Here is a 13,390-nt window from a genome sequence, read left to right as displayed (position 1 = left end):
GCATAATGTTAAAGAGTTTCCATTTAATAAATAAAAACATGATACTGGATTGTCTTAGTGCAGTGGTCTGATTCTGAAAGCCCCCAGGCCATTACCCTTTTCACTGTCCCCATGTCCCCATTTCCCCTTCTCAATCCTGCTACCTGCTTCTATTGTTTTAAAATCTTTTTTCTTTCCCATTTTTCACCCTCTTCATATGAAGGGTCTACAGAAACCACACAACTGCTAAAAATCCCAGTCCTGAGAACTTTTATCCAAAAGAAAGAAACTATGTAGCAGTCAGCTCAGTAATTTATGGGCAGATTATCTCATCTCTGAAATAGATACAAGAAAGCAAGCATAACTCTAAAGCAGTTATACTGTTCCTAGTGAAACCTCATCTCCCATAGCGTTGAATGACTTCCATGCAGAACCTGAGCTAACCTTGCCAGATCTTACCTGGCATCACACTAAAGAGGGAAACCTTGCCATAACTCCCTGCACCCTCTTTGCAGAAGAGGGAACACTGGGAATTGTGGTGAGACATCCCAAGCAGTTCTAGTGCCAACCTGATACAGCCACAGACAGACAGACTGTCTCATTCCTGAACGGGGAATCACCCCAATGCCACGGCAAGCAAGAGTATGCATGTGCCACACTTAAATGCAAAGTCTTAATACTTTGGGTCCAAAGCTACACTTAACCCAGCCAGCCCTCCCACAGCATAGCGCTGCAGAACGGAAGTGACTCCATTCTGCCAATATTCCATGCATACAGCTGAGTGTTGCTATGCTCTGCTCACCAGCTCTCATACCATCTATATTTTCCCATTACTTGTAATATTATAGCTACCTAATTCCCTAAGCTATAGAGTATACCCATGCACAATATACCTAAGTGCATGGGTAGAACTAGGCATTAGATAATTATATTAATGAGAGGACCAATGTAATTCTAAACAGACCACCATCAAATACAAGAAAAATAAAACTAATGCCTCTTTTTGACCAATAAGGAATTTGAACTACGTACGGTATTAGGAATTAGACATACTAAACCCACCTAAACACTGATTTTTAAAAAACCCAACAAGAAAGTAAAAACATACACATAGCTATTCTTTTCAGTTTTTACTCATGCTTACATAGCTGGAAATTAAAAACTTCTCAGTTCTTTTTGCTAATTAATCTACACTCCAAAAGTTATTAATATATTTTAAATATATGCATACACTGATACAATACTGCACTTAAGAGCACTCAACCAATAGCTTCAGTGCAGGGGGCAGGGTGGGAGGGAAGGATAGGGGAAAATATAAAACCCAACAGAGAAACTGCATATGCAACCTGATGCAAACTGAACAATAAAATAAGCCATCATGTTTTTTGTTGCCTAGAGTAATAAGAATAATGAAGGAATAAAATAATTCAGATGGAGCAGGGGTAGGTAGGCAGGGAACTACTGCTTCTAACTCCCATAAAGTTGCAAATGCTTTCACATTTGCTTCTCAGAACCTCGAGCTCTAAAGGAATTTATTTAGTTGCATGGCGCTGCACAGTGAACTACACCATGCTGCTCCTTGACCTCTTCTACCTCACTGTTAGCATGCCCACAGCCCTCTGAACAGTGACATACTTCCACTAAGTTCTTTGTACTGGATGCACCAGTAAGCTCAGAGCATGCATCTGAGTTGGCCTCATGAACTGTCACTTCAGATACCATAAACTTATTAATTTAGATTCAATACTACATAATGAAGGTACTCAACCAAGTAATTTCCTCAGCAGCAGCGGTGGCATCTTAGAATCATCCCACCCTTCCCAACTCTTTATTCTCACCCCAATACTACCCACTGAGCTGCAGCCACTCTTCTTGAAGCGATGCATGGTAAACTGGATTAAACTGACCAATGATAAAAAAAAGCTCACACTTCTGATTGTTTTCTGAAACACAGATCAGTTTGATGATTCCATCCACAACTGTGGCTTCCTGTGCACAACTATAAAGCAGGATTTGTTAGGAACTCAGACCAACACTAGGGAAAAACTAGGGCAGGCAATTGCACCACAAACAGGCACCGGTTTTATATATCAGTTTGCTCTGGAGCGGCAGGCATGCTCTTTAACTGTAAGCTGTTATCAAATCCAGACAGCATACAGGTCTCTCAGCCTAAGCACACACAGTCTTACTAATGGAGAAATTATTATATATTAAACCCTATACAAAGTCATCATTGAACTTCTTCAAGCATCTACAAAACTTGGGTTTTAGTTAAAAAACAAACAAAATGAACCACACCCCACCACACCCTTCTATGCTTTTCCTCAAACTAAAAAAATTTTTGCTTGGGCAGAAAAATTTTGGATAGCCTTCGTGTTCAACATAAAAAGAAGAATTTTAGCAACAGAAGGGATTAACAAGATTTTTCAATAAACCTGCAAAAAAATTCAATACTTGCTAGAAAACAAAAAGATAATATATTTCAAGTATCAAAAAAAAATCAATGCATTAAGCTTAGACCTAAAGTTGTTAGCTTTCAAAAACCACCTCATAAAAAACCTCAAATGATCTTTTATGTTAGAGGATTTTACACAGCACAATACAATGAAATGATTGTTCAGCTGCAGATAAGTATTTTTCAGCTATGTTAAACTAAACTTTATTACTTAGAAACTCTTTGAAATTTACTTTTAGTATTTTACTTCCTGTACCCTAAATGCAAAACAATACTCTCTATGAACCTATCCTAAACCTTTCCAGAGTAAGCAGTTTCCAGTACACTTACTACAATTATCAAGCACCTGAAAATAAACTATCAATAAAACACATATATATTGCCAGATTTCAAAAAAATTGACTTGCAAGTTAATTATAAATCAATGCTGTAATCTGCCAGATCTGTCTCCTTCATTTTTACCAAACTTTTGTTGACAGCATAGAGTAAAAAAAAACAAAACTACAAAAAAAACTATTGTAAAGAAACAATATTACTCATTTGTGCTAAGTAAGAAAAATTTTTCACTGCTGTGATTTCAGAGCTGCTAACTATTTCCACATTAAGTTATGCAAGCTGCAGGGGAGGGCAGAAGAATGACACTCCCAGCATCTCAAAGGGCTTTTTACCTGTGCTATCAGCAGACACAAAAAAAATGCCTAGAAGTTTTGTAGTTGCTTGCTACTCTACTTTCTGGATTTTCTAAAGCAAAACAAAACATTGCTTTCTTTCAAACTTATCTACGTAAAATAGCACATTCTCAATTCCATGGGAAGAAAATATTCCCAAGGCCACTGTCAGCTTGGGTATTTCAGACACCAGACCAGACAGACTAACAGAAATCTCTAGCTCTGAAATACAACATAGCAAAGATTAACATAGTTTATTAATAATATTTTACTACAAAAGCAACTACAGCACATTTCCTCTTTTACAGAATTAGTCACAGAGAAATAGATGGGAGTAAACTGTAGTGTTTTACTATTCTATATTATAGAAATTGGTATTTTAAGTTTACAGTGCAGTTCAACCTAATTTTAACCAAGAAATACCTAAAAAGACTTCTCTATGCTTTAAAATTTACATCATGTTATTCCATATGCAAGTTCTGTATCATTAAAGGATGTTTATAATTTTGAGAGATAACTTATATTAAATGCTACCATCAGTTCAACTGCCTTCCTCAAATGCTATTTCGTGTCAGTTTTACCTGGAAAAGACATCATCTGTCCACTGTATCAGTGGCCTCTGGTCACTTATTTCCACCTCTACTCAGCCTTCTCTACTGCAAGAGCTTAAGTGCTTATGATTCTGCTAATCAAACTAGGTCAGGGAGAAAAAAAAAATATCTGTCTGAACAGCTCAGAAAATAAACACACTTAGTTTTTAAATACAATTTCTCAACAAAATCAGCTCCACAAGCTGGCTTGTTCAGTAGCCACATGAATTCTTGAATCAACACAAGTGAAGGGGAGGGCCAACCCTGGGGCAGGAACAAGAGGCAAAGGACTGAAATTGAAAAGGGCAGTAGTTTAGGCTTCAGCAGAAGTGTCTGTCAAGCCATGTCTCTGCCACTCAGTTTTACCAGTACAGAAAAACTATTCTTAACAACCAGAAACAGGAAACATTTACTAAGCCATCCATGCCAGCTGTGCCACTCTTCAGGCAGATAAATGTCAACAGGCTTGTATAGGCATACAAAGGCTTAACCGCTATTGGGCTTTGTTTGGCAGTATCTAAAAGAAATTGATTAGTTCACGAACTGACCTAAGCAGGTAATTCCAAACAGCTCATCTGTCCTTCCTCACTCTGACAGGCTTCAGTGGTTGTAGATGATGTAGGTTAATAAAACACTCATGATCAACTCTGACAAGATTCCATGCTTTACAAGAATGTTCTTGATTACTCAAAGGATGGAAACTGTTATACAAGCTATTGTCAAAAGACAAAACTATTAGTTTTAAGAAACATGATGTAAGGTTGGAGTTGGAGCCTTCAGTTCTTCCTCTTAGAAATCGTAATTTAAAAAGACAGATCGGAAAGGTCTTTACTAATTAAGAATGTAGTCTAACTACAGTGCTACTCTAGTTAGACTCTTCATAAACTTACCATTATGTTTAAAACAGAAAAAACATAGAAGGGCTGTTTTTTCAAATTAGTTGTCATCTTATCGTAACGGAGTTCTGCCTCTCTTACAGCTCAACCTTCGTGCCTTTGAAGTGCCACTCTTTTCAGACCTTTTACTTTCTTTCGTTTAAGTGACTACAGCCTTATCTTGCACTTGGTGTACGTAAGATCAGGAGCCTAATCTCTACCCTGGAACATTAAATGGTTGGTTGAGGTTTTTTGAGTTTGTTTTTTTTTAGACTTCAATTTCACTTTCTTTCATTTTTAAATAAACTTAAACATATTCTAGGAGATATCAATAAGCAAATCAAGCAGTACACATGTTCACAATAAGCAACTTCTCTCTGACCTGCTTCCCTGCAACTCAAAAGATGTGCCTCCTCCATTATTTCTTCCCAAGCACAATGTTTTTTGGGCCTTGTTACTATCCCAGCAGCTCCTTAAGTTAATAGCTCCTAATTGAAACTTCAGAATATTCAAGATTCCTGAGATCCTTTTCCGTATCTTTTGAGTAAGAATTTCAGCTCCTTTCAAAAGGGGCTTAAAAAAAATAATCACCATTTCGTGGCAAATTCACACTTGGTCATCCCATGTTACCTTGATCAAGATGTCTATCATAAAACAGCTGTACACACCCCTTTTCTCTTATAGCTGAATGAATGGCTATCAGTAAACTAGAAGTACAGTTTCATACATACTTAATCCAATCAAACTGCTTATTTGTAGTAGTACTACCAAACTAACTTATCAACTGTAATGTCTATATTTTTATTTGCAGTATTACTTCCCAAACGTTAGAGGGGTTACTAAATTATAGCATAGGCAATACCTTGTATATGAGCTAATCAACATAATCAGAATGCCCTCCAAGTGCCTGATTTTTAGCTTTTCTATGATAACAAGGCTGATGCATCCTTCTGCACACATCCTGCCTACAGTAACTTCTGATGCAAATGGCAAACATAAATCAAATTGTGACATGGCTTACAGATCAGTAATTTATGTATGTTTTCTGCAACTGATTCATGAAGGACTGCAAGTGCTCTGGTATTATGAAAAGCTGCAGTGTGAACTCACATTCTATAAGAAAAAAATCAGGGAAGTCATGAAAAACAAAAACAATACTAGGAAGAAACACCACTTAGGGCTGCAGACACCGATGCATCAGTAGATAGCAGCAGATCCCTACCCAATCAATGCCATTGCAGCTAACTGCAATTCAGAAGACTCACTGACATACCTGTTCACTGCTCCAGTATGTAACATAATTACATACACTACTTTACAGTAGCTACTATCCTGCACTGTACCCCTAGATGTTGCTAGGGAATGCTCTTATCTTAGATATTAGGAATTGTAACCTTCAGTCCAGCTTCCAGATTTGGTAGGAGTCCCTGTTTTCTCTCCCCATACTTAACTCCCAACTTCTGCTTGCCTTGATCACATCATCTACCTTCCTTCACCAATTATTGTTTCTAGTCTGTTTTTAATAGTTAAATGAATCTCTTCACACACAGTTTCTCATTACTGCCCAAACATACCCAACAAAAACTGTATGAAGGACCAGATGGCTTTGACTTTCAAGTGTCACCCCTACTTTATGCTAGCATTGCTACAAAAAGAAGCACTTCTACTTGCCACTTGTTCTTGCACCTGTGCTATCATTTCCCTCCTGACAGCATGAGCATTTTTGCAGCCAGACACTGACAGAAGCAAGGAAGTCCTCTAGCTGAAAATACCTTGTTACTTTTTACTGAAGAAAAGTGAGCATCCAGCCACTCTGTCCTCACCTAAAGACACTGAACTATGTCCTTAGACATTCCATTTTCAGCTCCTTGTGAGACTACTAAATGCCTAAGCCTGCAGATCAATCTCCAGATGTGCTCAATTCATACTGAAACTCATAGCACTTACTTGAAATGCTCACCTCACATAGTAAATAAGAGCAATTCAGTTACTGACACACAAGACAGGAGGGAAATAAGTCAACTCTACAGCTCACAGAACTCACATTTTCTTCAATTATGCTCCCCATCTGATTAAAAAAAATTGACTCCCATGGTATTTTATTTCTTGCATTCTCCCCTAACAGTTCATTCACATAGGTAGTTTAACACTATGTTGCTTGAATATTCTTTTCAGGAGTTTCTACAACCATTACAAACTGACCAAGCAGATATTAGAAACTCCAACACTTTACCAAGGACAAGGAAGAAAGGGAAGAATGAGGAGTCAAACAGCTCTTGGATATTAAAGAGAAGAAAATGTTCCTTCACTCCCTTTTCCTTCTGGGAAAAACATGAGGAATTTTAATTTATCTTCTTGCTGTTTTTACATTAGAATTTTTTTTTTTTCTGAGAAGAAAACTACCAAAGCAAAGCAACTACCAGGTATTCAACACCCCTTGCCCTATCTGCCAGCATGTTAAAAACTTTGCAACTCAGAGTTTAAAAATAACTCAGACCTTCCAGAAGTACTTCAGAAAATATAGCCAAAATTGTGTATGGTTCTTAACATCTAGAATAATTTTAATCCATCTGCTTGAAAAATTTAAATACTAAAAAATAAGGAAAAAAAGCAAGAACTCACCTGGTCTTGGGAAAATCACCCAGTCATTTTAAAAGTTTTTGGCACTAACTATAGGTTGATTAAACACGAAGTACCTGAGTAAGATCCAACAGAATTGTTCTAGAAAACAACCTTATTTCAGATTTTTTACCAGCTGTAGAGGAGGGCATTGGTGTGATGATTTCTTTTTTCTTAATAGTACACTGCCCTTAAGATTTATTTTGAAGTTATCTCATTTCATGTGAGTCCTTCATTTAGAACATTTACTTGTCAAGGAACAATGGTATGGATAGTTCTCAGAGTTTCATTCTCTTCAGTATAGGAAAACAAAAAAGTTGTGTCTGTTAATAACAAAATAAGATTTCAATACAAAAATTAGATTTCCAATACATTTCCTTAAACAAATAAAAACAGTAGGGGAAAAAAAAAGTAATGTAGTATAATTTGTTTTCAGCCCTTAAAAGAAAAAGATACATCCTTACTACAGTGTTCAATCAGTTTGTATATGCAAGCCTGCAACTTTCAAAGGTATTCTTCCCTTCAAAAATTAAGTTCTTGCTCTGTATCCCTACAGCTTCAGGATTCAAAGAAACAAAAACAGGCATGAAATAATTACTTAATACCATGTAAGGAGTAAGAGTAACCATATCAAAGAAAATTTTTCTTAATTCTCTATATCATTGCTTTCTTCTAGAACTTTTCAACATTTGACACTTTTAGAAAAATACTGGTTTGGAAATAAAAATAACAAGTTCAAGTACTCATTCACTTGCGTGAGGGAAGGGGGAGATCATAACCAAGTATTTTATATTAAAGATCTAACCAATATTGGCACTAACTAAAATCAACTGACATCTCACTTCAGTTTGGGCAACATCAGCAAAACACTGTGCAGCAGGTAATGCAACTATTTACTTTTTACTTGGATATCTGCATGTATAAATACTTTGAACTATATTTGCATGTGTCTTTGAACTATATTTGCATGTGTGAGTAAGACTATATGGATCAAAAACCAAATAAAACATTTTAAAACTCCAAACAGCAGAACAGCAACAAAAAGTTTCAAGCCTGATTTTGATCATGCTTTTCACAAGTCACCATTAAAATCATCCCACATTTCTTACATAATACCAAGCCTGGCTATTTGTCAGGAGAAAGTTAAGTTTTATGCATAAAACTTCACCTTTGAGTTGTTCAAATGTGTACCTCCAAATTTCTCTCTTCACACTCATTCACAGGGACCCAGAGGAGTTAGATGACTACCACACACATTCCAAATAACCTCTGTTGCCTAACACCTCCATCTCTTAAAATTTAGCTTTTTAATATCCTGGATAAATCTGGCAGAAAAAGTAACAGTTGCTGGAAACACTTAAGGCATGTCTCCACAGGCAAAATAATTTAGGGTGTGAATTTGAAGTGCACTGATTATTCCACCCGAACTTGTTTTGTGGACACACCTTTTTTTACTCTAAAAACTCTAAAATAGCCACAGGTTCATCAGCTCAATCCATACACACAAAAGCAACCCATACTCAATACAGGAAAAACCCTGCTACACAAAGATTAAGTGGTTCAATAGCTATTCCATACTCCTTCCCCTGCATAGGCAAATAGTTTAAACTTTGAAAGACATTACACTTCCATGAATACAGTCTGGCAAATTTTGAAGCTAAACTGGTATTTGCCAATTGTCTGAAAACTTCCCAAATGAGCTTTAAATTATGAAAGCGGCCGTAAGAGTTATTTAGGCAACTCTCATTTTAAAGTCCTCAAAATAAATGGGTCTAATTCTACATACCTTATTCTACAAGGTATGTGGGGATTAATCCATCAGAACATTAGATTAAATGTTGCTTATAAAGGGAAAAAACAGAGACTACTTTTCCAGAAGCTTGATTTAATGGAGAAAATTATTGAGAATCTGTTTATCTCAAAAACAAAAGACAAAACAAAAACAAAAAAACAACAAACAAACCCAAAAAATTCCACCACCCTCCAGTGACAAAAATCAGCTCCCTCAGGCTGTAGAAAAGAATTACAAATAGTAAGGCTTTGGGACCAATTATGTCTCCCAGTTTTAAAGCAATGGTGGATTGAACATCTGTAATGGTTAAACTATTTTAAGAATAAAAAAAAAACGTATGTCCATCTCTTCTTCCAATAGTTAAGCAGTGGATTTAAGTTTGCACTAAAACACATTAGTAATACTCACTAGAAACATGGCACAAACTAGCGGACATAAGCTGAAAGAAGTTATCACAAAGGACTGTGGTTGTAACTGTCCCTGGTTATAAATCGTATCATTAATAAAACAGATGATAACAACTTAATGACTTTCACCCATCTGCCATGGTATAGCTTTTCAGATAAATCAAGCATCTGTAACACACATCTGCCTGATTTCTGAAAGAAGCAGCAACCTGAATTCCATCTCTAGAATTTTGTTATCTTACTAGTAAAAAATGAAATCAGACAACTACACACCAAAAATATAAAGATTGCCAGATACACTTACACTAAGATACATGGAAAGGAAACCAGCTCACATTAAAAAAAAAAACTTATATAAGTTGTAATGTTTGAGTTTCCTTCCTTTCAAATACTTTGTTTCTTTAAATTACATCTGATGGCTTTGGGCTTAAACCGAACATGCAGCCTGTGAAAAAGAGAATGCATGGCAGGAAAAACTGAACTAACCAACGGGAAGGAGCCATATACAACAAAAACCAACATGGGAAATAGGCCTGTTCCTAGATTTAAAAAAAAAAATTTAGAAGTATAAAGAAATCATACCTTCATGTAAAGACTTATTTTCAGTTCACATCTTAGAAAGCCCGGGATGTGGACTGCAATTTGTACTACTTTGCTTATATAGTACATATAAAACATAATTTAAGCAGGCACCATATGCATATAGACAAAAAAGAAAAATGAAGTTCTTCTCCAATTGTGTATCAAGGAAGTCTTTATTTGCACACAGTAAGGCATCAGGTTTACCTCATTTGTAATGAAACCGTATATATCCAAATTAGAAGCTTTGGAAGTACATCATCACATTTTCAAGTAAATGACAATACTGTGCTGATCCACTCACATAAATACATTGTTCTTTTTATCCACAGCATTCAGAACATGCACAGTATTTATCTAGATTTCCTAACAGCCTTCTCACCTTAAAAGTACTACTGATTCTTATCATTAGAAAGTAGGCATAGTATGCATTGTAAATCATTCCAAGACAGCAGTATTTTTCACAAGTTGAGCACAGGCACAATTACTGAAAAATCCTATATGCAGACTTCAGCCAGGTAGCCAAAAGATTCCTAAAATAAGGGTGTGACCCACATTATTTGGAGGAGGGGTTGTTTGTTTAAAATTTTTTCTGGACACAGCAAGGACATTAACAGATAGCCTCTTCTCTTGCAATATTTTTTTTAAATTACAACCAATTTACAAGGCTGTGGTTAAATAATTATTTATATATTTAGGAATCCCTTTCTTTTTTACTATTTTTAGAAGAAGCTTAATTTGTCAATATTATATGCAAATTATACCTTTTCACTCTTCTTAAGAGTTGACTCTACCCAAGTTTACTAGTGTTACCTGTATCTTTTCAATTCAGAATACATATTCTGCCTATAACATTGGAGGTAGTTTTCTCACTTACGCTGAGGATCAAGTCCACAAGTCCTCAAGTCCACAGTCTAACACATCTTAGTGGAAATCTAGGTGTATAACTAGAAAAAGCCTGTAACAATCAAACTACCTACTATTATCAGTTATAGAAAGCAGCATTATCACTACTGTGTTTTAGAGAACTTGACTATTTCTTGGCTGGAGCTCAATAGAACCTACTCCTGCCTCCAACAAATTTCACTTTTTAGTTTTACCTCATCCATAAACAGACATACACAGCAACATCCCAAAGTCTTTAACTGATCTGTGAGAACAGACAGATTACCTATTTAATAATTCTGTGTACTGTTTTCCTTTTAATCTTTAGCTCATCAAAACTCTTGGGCATATACTCAGAGCTAGAAAACAAACCCAAGCACTCTGCTAAGTTGTAACCAGTGTTTTTATCATTCCCCTGCAAAATACCTCTCCCTGTTTTGCATCCATTTTATGCAAGGTTTTTCTTTGTCTCGCCTTTCTTCCTCCCAGAAATAGCCACTTAATTGAAGTTATCACTTAAACTATGTAAGTACTGGAGTAACTCATCCATTTAAAGATTGACTTAGCCGTTCCAGAACAGTTGTACAAGTCGTATACATAGATGCTAAATGTATAGATACATTTATAGACACAGCATAGATACTGTTTTCAATCAGGCACCATTTCAGTAAGCCCAGCACTGCTCTTCACAGACCTTGCAGATAGTATGAACAAAAGGTTTCTAGTTGCTTTAACATTAAAATAAACCTCCCATTACTGTTCTACAGCTTATCTGTTAGCAGGGGTCTTGTTTCCTAATGCAAGTATTATTCAAACACCTCATCAGATCATTATTATATTTACAGTACATAGTCCATTTCCTCCACTTTTTTAGAAATCTGGTAAACTGAATTTTGCTTGGATAGGTAATTTTGTAAAGATGACCTCCTTAGTGAGCTTCCTTGCTTAGTGAAGGCTAGGTCCTCTTCCTGAGATTTTCAGCATCCCTGCTTGGGAAAACTTTATTCCCCCTTAAGTTTCACAGATACTTCTCCTCAAGTCAGCTAAGATGAATCTATCAGTGCTAACTGTAGAATTACAGAACTTCCAGATTACAACCAACACTAAAGTTTCCCACAGCACTTTTACTCAAAAACAAGGTAAAGCAAACATTTATTAAATATGCTTTCTGTCAGTATTGCAGGCATTTTTAAAAATAACTCTCACTGTACTGTCATCTAAAATTGCTGTTCAATTTTAACAGTGTAGCTGTGAACTTATTAAAATGTATCCACAATACATACAGCTAAAGAAGCTGAATATTCTCGTGAATCGTGACAAGAACAGATTTTTTGGACTAATTTTGAGAGGAATTTTAGAGTGCACCAACTTTTCTGTGAACATTGTTGGAGTGCACTAGATGTAGCTTATTCTGGCATAAGCTGCTTTACAGAAAGTGGCAGTTAGCTTGCCCTATCTCTATATGTAATACAGTTATTGCATTCAATAATGCACTACAAAAATTCCCTGCTTGCTAAGCCAAAGTTTCTTTGCAGGTAAGCAGTAGTACAAGAATATATTTACATTTTGCCTATAAATGTTGCAATGTTACAGAACAAACAAAAATCCATTTGAACACATATCTTCAATGAAAATACCATATTTCAGCTTGTTGGCAATTCTAGCAAGAGAGGAAAAAAGTACAGCAAGGAAAAAAAAATTAAGCTTGAGTTTCAAGTCTCTGGCCTAAGTTTACACATGACCTCTTTAGGTCATTTTAAACTGAGCAGAGACATTTTATGACCTTTTGACAATGTGGATTTTCAGTGTCTGTCACTTTTCACAATGCAATTACATATTAAATAAAAATCTGAATTTTTTTCCCCAGTTTTTGTCCTAAGTTAAAATCTTAATTCTTCCAAAGCTCCAGATGAAGATAGCTGTTGGCATTTCATGTAACATTTTACTGTCACAGGTTTCTCCACAGGTTAAGTTTAATTATTACTTTCATTTCTCATGTAGACAGAAGAAAGGAGAGAGAGGAAACTCTTTTTTTTTTTTGGTAAAGGCAACTCCACAACAAGAAATGTAATATTTTTCATGTAACAATCTTAAAGCCAGTACTCAATAAAGCACTAGCTCTCAAAGTTAGAAACACTCGACATGCAACTCAAAAGTTTTGTGAAACATCTCCTAAAATACTGTAAGCATGCTTTCTGAAAGACTCTGTAGATCTTAAATATTCACATTTTAATAACCTAAAGTAGATTAGTTATAGTACACTATGTACAATACTCACCCCTCTGAAGATGCTTTATTGTTACCACAAGTAAACACTCCCTGGAGTCTCAATTTGATATACGCACTAGGGAAAAACAAAGAATGACCTTTTAATTTTTATAAAGCACGTAAAGAATCTGAATGTGTCAACCCCTAAAAAAGATATGAACCTATCTATGAGGAAATCCTAATTTAGAATTGAGAATTACACTAAAAATGCCAGTAAAACTCTTCACTGAAATCTGTGTAAGAACTAAATTCGTAATAGCTGAAACTACAGTC

At 35.8% G+C, this 13,390-nt stretch overlaps 1 protein-coding gene across 1 annotated transcript in view; it reads right to left on the bottom strand.

Annotated features, from left to right (window-relative positions):
• EZH2 (enhancer of zeste 2 polycomb repressive complex 2 subunit) overlaps positions 1–13,150 on the bottom strand; it is a 50,263-nt gene extending 37,113 nt beyond the window's left edge. Inside the window, exon 1 of the mRNA XM_081996620.1 lies at positions 13,128–13,150. The gene's annotated coding sequence lies outside the window, so the exon portion shown is untranslated. The remainder of the gene's footprint in view (positions 1–13,127) is intronic.
• Between the last annotated feature and the right edge of the window lie 240 nt (positions 13,151–13,390).

Source organism: Phaethon aethereus (genome assembly GCF_964289735.1).
Source record: "Phaethon aethereus genome assembly, chromosome: 2".
NCBI classification, from domain to species: domain Eukaryota; kingdom Metazoa; phylum Chordata; class Aves; order Phaethontiformes; family Phaethontidae; genus Phaethon; species Phaethon aethereus.
This window is presented reverse-complemented; position numbering and strand designations above follow the sequence as displayed.